Source organism: Leuciscus leuciscus (genome assembly GCF_965113295.1).
Source record: "Leuciscus leuciscus genome assembly, chromosome: 5".
Taxonomy (NCBI): Eukaryota; Metazoa; Chordata; class Actinopteri; order Cypriniformes; family Leuciscidae; genus Leuciscus; species Leuciscus leuciscus.
The window spans coordinates 34,249,204-34,256,635 of NC_138729.1; the positions used below are offsets into that span (position 1 = coordinate 34,249,204).

The following is a 7,432-nucleotide window of genomic DNA, read 5'->3' on the forward strand; positions in this document are numbered from 1 at the left end:
TGTTGTCAAATATCTATTCCGAAGCTGTGGGGGGAGCTCTAGAGAGAAACCTGCGAGCAAAAAGCGAGAATACAGCGAAGAAGTCCCGAAGTTACTGAGTGGTAACTCTTACAGTGTTTAAAATGTACTCCATGAGTAATGTATATATTTCACACTTTCAAAAGTGTTATTTTAACTCCAAAATGGAGGGAGTCATATATACATTTCAGGAGTGTTAAATTTGACTCAAATTGAGTTTGTATTTATGAGATGTGCTTTTTGACAAAAGGAATCTTTTCAGAAATAAAAGCAAAGCATTTAACCTATTGATAACATTGAATGCACATCAAAACAATCCAGAAAGTTAGAATTCGGTTCATTGTAAAGTTAAAATAAAGGCAAAATGCAAACAGTTGTTTTAACAAACTAGTTTTTATTAACAAACAAGTTCCTTTACATCATATGTTAACTTTTAAAATAAATGAAGGCAAAATATAGCCATTTCTGTCATCAGAATTATGTGAAAGCTGCTCATCAAATGGTCTGTATCTCTGTAATACTTCAAGTCCTGTACATGTCAGTGAATGTAAGTCCTGTGTCAGTGAAGCTGAGTCAATACCTTCAACTTTACAACAGTACAGCAACAACATTCAGCAGATGAAAAACAGTTGCAGGATATGAGTGGATCAGTTGTGTCCAGTTGCTAACAGTAAAGTTCAGTGCATAGCCTAGTTGTTTCACAGAGCAGGAAAGGCTGTGCAGATCCAACTTTCTCAAAATCCTGGAGTGCTGGTTCCCTAGAGTAGACGACACAAAACCAGACCATTTACAATTAATACTATTTGTGTTTTATAAATACAGCAAGGTGACTCAAACAATAAACTATTTTGGTTAGATTAAGACTTGAATTTACTGATTTCCAAGTATATTAAATACTTAATTCATCCAAAAATGTAAATTCTGTCATTATTCACCCTTATGTTGTTCCAAACCAGTAAGAGTTTTGCTCATCTTCGGAACACTTAAAGGGATAGTTCGGCCAAAAATTATATTTAACCCATGATTTACTCGCCCTCAAGCCGTTCGAGATGCATATGTCGATCTTTTTTCAGACGAACACATTTTCAGTTATTTTAGAAAATGTCTTCGATCTTTCAGTGGTTATAATGTGAAGTTATGGGGTCCGGCTGCTTCAAGTCCAAAAATGTGCATGCATCCTTCACAAAAGTAATCCATCCGACTCCAGGGGGATAAACGAAGGCCGGTTTTGTCATAAAAATATACATATTTAAAACTTTATAAACGAAAATAACTGGCTTCCGGCAACGGTCGACGCGCGTTCACGGAGATGGATGCTGGCGTATGACGTAGCGTAGGAAGCGTTGTGACGTAGAACGAACGTGACAGCGCAGCCAGTAAATATGTATATTTTTATGACAAAACCGCACGGATTACCCTCAGAAGGCCTTCGTTTATCCCCCTGGAGCAGCCCGGTCTCACCCCAAAATGTCATATACTGACGGGTCTTGACCATACGTCAACATACGACGAAAAGGGTACCCCTATAACGTCCATATGAGACGAAGACATAAGCGCACCAGCAGCGCCTCCTAGCGGTACCCTAACGCATACCTAAACCTACCCATAACCCGAATCGTCACACATGGACGTTAAAGGGGTACCCTTTTCGTCGTATGTTGCCGTATGGTCAAGACCCGTCAGTATGTGACGTTTTGGGGTGAGACTGTGTTACCTGGAGCCGGATGGATTACTTTTGTGAAGGATGCATGCACATTTTTGGACTTGAAGGAGGTGGACCCCATAGCTTCACATTATAACCACTGAAAGATCTAAGACATTTTCTAAAATAACTGTGAAATAATTCGAAATAATTTTCGAAAATGTGTTCGTCTGATAAAAGATTGACATATGCATCTTGAATGGCTTGAGTAAATCATGGGTTAAATATCATTTTTGACCTAACTATCCCTTTAAGATATTTTTTTATAAAATCTAAGAGATTTCTGCCCCTTCATCGACAGCCTATTCAACTATCACTTCCAAAGCCACAGAAAGGTATAAAGGAAATCATAAGTAATCCATGTGACTCAGGTGGTTTAACTTCAAAAAAATTTATGAAGCAAGAGTGCTTTGTTTGCACGAAAAAACAACAACAAAAAAACTCAACTTTATTTACAAATTATTAATCTTCGATGCACGCTCACTTAACAACGCATGTTGGAAATTAATATTTTATAAATTAAGTGGTAAATGTGTCACGGTGCATGGATCGGCTGTGTTCTCAGGTCCTGTGATTTGGTGTCTTTCATGTGGTTACATCATGCTCATTGGAATCAGCTGCTAATCAGTCCCCGCACCAGGTGTCTCACATTACCGTCAGCTACATATACTCACCTCATTCTCTCCTTCCTTGTCTGATAGTTGATCTGGATGTTGGACTGCCTTGTTGGTTTGTCTTGGTCTTGTTCGTGTTGGATTGTCTATTTCGCCGTTGATCGTCACTGGATTGTATTCATCACGGGAGATTCACGCCACGTCATCACCAGCCATCAAGCCACTGTGCCACCCAGCCGAGAGATAACATCATCACCCACGGAGTTCATCATTGTCTTCACGGAGTTTGTGTTCACCATATTTGTCGTCAATAAATATATGTGTTCACACTGCTTTTGCTTCCTATCTCATTCATTATCATCACAGAACTATCAGACCACTCATGGAAGCAGCAGGCTCCACCCCACTCACGGCTGAGGAGGCTTTACGTTCCTGCATCTCTCGGCTGGAGTCCCAGGAGAAGAGCTCGGCGGATACGGGAACAGCGATCCGAGCTCTTGTGGCGCAGGTATCTGAGCTCACCCAGCGGATGCAGAACTGGCAACAACCCACTGCGCCAACCCCACCACCCATGCCGCCCGCCCATCAGGAACCATCCGGGGCTGCCCAGTCACCCGAACCCCGCCTTCCCCCACCAGAGCTTTACAGCGGTGAGCCAAACTTCTGCCGGGCTTTCCTCACTAGATGCTCCATGCACTTTTCATTGCAACCTCGCACGTTTACCAGTGAGGTAAGCAAAGTGGCGTTCGCGCTCACACTGTTAACGGGGAGGGCGGCACTGTGGGGCACGGCGGTATGGGAGAACCAAGATCCGTGTTGTGCCTCGTTCTCGGCGCTCTCCGCCGAGATGAAGCGGGTGTTTGACCGCGCGGCCACTGGAAGAGAGGCCGCGCGGCGTTTGACGGATCTCAAACAGGGGGAGAGATCCGTCTCAGACTTTTCTATCGAGTTTCGCACCCTGGCGGCGGAGTGCCGATGGAACGAGGAGGCGCAGTGGGACATGTTCCTGCATGGGCTGGCTGACCGCGTCCAACGTGAGATCTACGCCCTGGATCTACCCGCTGATCTCAACGGCCTCATCGATCTGGCACTACGGGTAGACGCTCGACTCTCCCGAACCGAGCGGCGGTGTTTAACCGCTCGGTTTCCCCCTGGGGAGGGACCTCCAGTTCGAGCCAGTGGCAACGACGCGGTCGGCCCATTCCAGGATCACGAGCCCATGCAGGTGGGTCGAGCTCGGTTGACTCGGGAGGAGAGGGAGAGGCGGAGATCTCACGGCCTTTGCCTGTACTGCGGGGCGGCGGGACATTTCGCCTTTAGCTGCCCGGTAAAAGGGCCAGCCCGGCAGTAAGGAAGGGGCTACTGTCGGGTGGGATCTCCGCTATCAAGTCCTCGTTCAGATCTACCTCCACGCTCCTCCCGGTCAGGCTTAGATGGCATCGTCTGGACCTGCACTGCACTGCACTTTTGGATTCAGGGGCTGAAGGTAACTTTATGGATTCTACTTTTGCGCATCAAAATCATGTTCCCCTCCTCCCCCTCACCAGTTCTATTGCAGTCCACGCACTCAATGGTCAGACGCTTCCCACCATCACCACCATCACGGAACCCATCACTCTCACGGTATCTGGTAACCACCGTGAGAGCATCTCCTTTTACATCCTGGACTCACCCCACGCACCCGTGGTCTTAGGACATCCCTGGCTCATCAAACACAACCCCCGGATTGATTGGCAGCTGAAATCGGTGTCTGAGTGGAGCATTAAATGTCATGAGTCTTGTCTTGTGTCTGCCTGTCCGTCTGTATCTGAGTCTGTGTTGCAGGAGAAGGCGGCGGATCTGTGTAACGTGCCCGCGGAGTACCTCGACCTGAAGGAAGTGTTCAGTAAGTCTCGGGCTGCTTCTCTCCCTCCTCATCGTCCCTATGACTGTGCTATAGAATTACTGCCAGGTACGTCTCCGCCTAAGGGCAAGTTATACTCACTTTCTATTCCTGAGAGAGAGGCTATGGAGAAATATATTTCTGATTCTCTAGCATCCGGGTTCATCCAACCTTCCTCATCTCCAGCGGGGGCGGGGTTCTTTTTTGTGGGGAAGAAAGATGGATCTCTGCGACCTTGTATTGATTACCGAGGGCTGAATAATATCACGATAAAGAATACTTATCCTTTGCCGTTGATATCTTCAGCCTTCGAGAGGTTGCAGGGAGCATCGATCTTCACTAAATTGGACTTAAGAAACGCTTATCATTTGGTTCGCATCAGGAGGGGAGATGAATGGAAGACTGCCTTTAATACCCCCAGGGGGCACTTTGAGTACTTGGTCATGCCCTTCGGCTTGTCCAACTCCCCAGGTGTCTTTCAGGCACTCGTTAATGATGTGTTGAGAGATATGGTCGATCAGTTCATATATGTCTACCTGGACGACATATTGATTTTTTCTTCTTCTCTCCAGGAACATGTTCAACACGTCAGACGAGTGCTTCAGAGGCTGCTAGAGAATGGGCTTTTTGTCAAGGCGGAGAAATGCGACTTTCATGCACAGTCTGTTCCTTTTCTAGGGTACATCGTGTCGGCCGAGGGTATGCGCATGGATCCCGAGAAGATCAAGGCTGTGGTAGATTGGCCAAGTCCAGATTCCCGTAAGGCCCTACAAAGGTTTTTGGGGTTCGCCAATTTTTACCGGCGTTTTATTCGCAATTACAGCCAACTAGCCGCGCCTCTGACTGCCTTGACCTCTCCCAGAACGGCGTTCAGGTGGTCAGACGCAGCGGAAGCTGCGTTTGCCAACCTCAAACGCCGCTTTGTTTCGGCCCCCATCCTTGTTACCCCTGATCCGTCACGTCAGTTCGTGGTAGAGGTCGACGCGTCAGAGGTGGGGGTAGGTGCGGTGCTTTCACAGCGCTCACCCTCGGACGACAAGATGCATCCCTGCGCGTTTTTCTCTCATCGTTTGTCGCCAGCAGAGTCAAATTACGATATTGGTAACAGAGAGCTGTTGGCAGTCAAGCTGGCATTGGAGGAATGGCGTCATTGGTTGGAGGGGTCAGGGGTACCCTTCATGGTTTGGACCGATCATAAGAATCTAGAATACATCAGAACTGCCAAAAGACTAAACTCTAGGCAGGCTAGGTGGGCACTTTTTTCCGGACGTTTTGATTTTACACTTTCGTACCGCCCGGGTTCCAAAAACATCAAACCCGATTCTTTATCTCGAATTTTTGACCGCTCCGATCGCCCGTCCACTCCCGAGAGTATTTTTTCTGAGACACTTATTGTTTCTACTCTCAGTTGGGAGGTCGAATCGAAGGTTAAGACAGCCTTACATGGGGTAACGCCTCCGGCCGGTTGCCCACCTAACCGTTTGTTTGTGCCAGAAAGTCTTCGGTCCGAAGTTATCCAATGGGGTCATTGTTCCAATGTGGCATGTCATCCAGGGGTAAGTCGCACCTTACATTTGGTCAAGCAAAGATTTTGGTGGCCACTCATGGCTCGTGATGTTCGCAGTTTTGTTTTGGCTTGCTCAGTTTGTGCCACTGGTAAGACTTCTAACAGACCCCCAGATGGGCTCCTACAACCGCTGCCAATCCCTTCGAGACCCTGGTCCCACATTGCGCTAGATTTTGTCACCGCCCTCCCACCCTCTCTGGGTAACACGGTAGTTTTGACCGTGGTGGACCGATTCTCGAAGGCGGTTCATTTCATCCCCTTGCCCAAATTACCTTCAGCCAAGGAGACAGCGGTAACAGTCATTGATCACGTCTTTCGGTTACATGGCCTCCCGATAGACGTGGTCTCTGACAGAGGACCCCAGTTTGTGTCCAAATTTTGGCGAGAATTTTGTAAACTTCTGGGGGCCACTGTTAGTCTCTCTTCGGGGTTCCATCCTCAAAGCAATGGGCAAACTGAGAGAGCCAACCAAGATTTGGAGAGAACACTACGATGTATGGTCGCTCGAAATCCTTCCTCCTGGTGTCAGCAGCTGTCGATGGTGGAGTACGCACACAATTCCTTACCAGTGTCTGCCACGGGCCTGTCCCCATTTGAATGTAGTATAGGGTACCAGCCACCTATTTTTCCCAGTCTGGAATCCGAAGTCGCGGTCTCCTCCGCTCACGCCTTCGTCCAGAGGTGCCGTCGCACATGGACCAGAGCCCGTGAGACTCTGGTCCAGGTGGGAGCGCGCACCAAGGCCAAAGCCGATCGCCACCGGTCGAGGCCTCCCGTATACGTCGTTGGTTCCAAAGTGTGGCTTTCTACCAAGAACATTCCTCTCCGATCCGTTGCTAATAAACTTGCTCCCAAATTTATTGGCCCGTTTTCTGTCACCAAGATCATTAGTCCGGTGGCAGTCCGCCTCAATCTTCCTCCAGCGTACAGGAGGATTCATCCCGTGTTCCATGTATCAAAGATTAAACCTGTATTTTTTGCTCGTATTAATCCGCCTGCCCCGGTTCCCCCACCGCCGCGGCTCGTAGACGGGGAACCAACCTATTCGGTCAATCGTATTCTGGACTCTAGACGGAGGGGACGCGGATTCCAGTACTTGGTGGACTGGGAAGGTTACGGTCCGGAGGAGAGAAGTTGGGTTCCTGCTAGAGATATATTGGATCACTCTCTTATTGATGATCAGGGGACGTTCCTAGGAGAGGGGGTACTGTCACGGTGCATGGATCGGCTGTGTTCTCAGGTCCTGTGATTTGGTGTCTTTCATGTGGTTACATCATGCTCATTGGAATCAGCTGCTAATCAGTCCCCGCACCAGGTGTCTCACATTACCGTCAGCTACATATACTCACCTCATTCTCTCCTTCCTTGTCTGATAGTTGATCTGGATGTTGGACTGCCTTGTTGGTTTGTCTTGGTCTTGTTCGTGTTGGATTGTCTATTTCGCCGTTGATCGTCACTGGATTGTATTCATCACGGGAGATTCACGCCACGTCATCACCAGCCATCAAGCCACTGCGCCACCCAGCCGAGAGATAACATCATCACCCACGGAGTTCATCATTGTCTTCACGGAGTTTGTGTTCACCATATTTGTCGTCAATAAATATATGTGTTCACACTGCTTTTGCTTCCTATCTCATTCATTATCA

At 48.0% G+C, this 7,432-nt stretch overlaps 1 long non-coding RNA gene across 4 annotated transcripts in view; it reads right to left on the bottom strand.

Moving 5' to 3' along the window:
• Positions 1-133: 133 nt before the first annotated feature.
• LOC309499435 overlaps positions 134-7,432 on the bottom strand; it is an 8,995-nt gene continuing 1,696 nt past the window's right edge. Inside the window, exon 5 of one of the 4 annotated variants that reach the window (XR_014206245.1) lies at positions 134-776. This is a non-coding gene — a long non-coding RNA (uncharacterized lncRNA). The remainder of the gene's footprint in view (positions 777-7,432) is intronic. The other 3 variants (XR_014206246.1, XR_014206247.1, XR_014206248.1) reach the window with 3 other exon arrangements.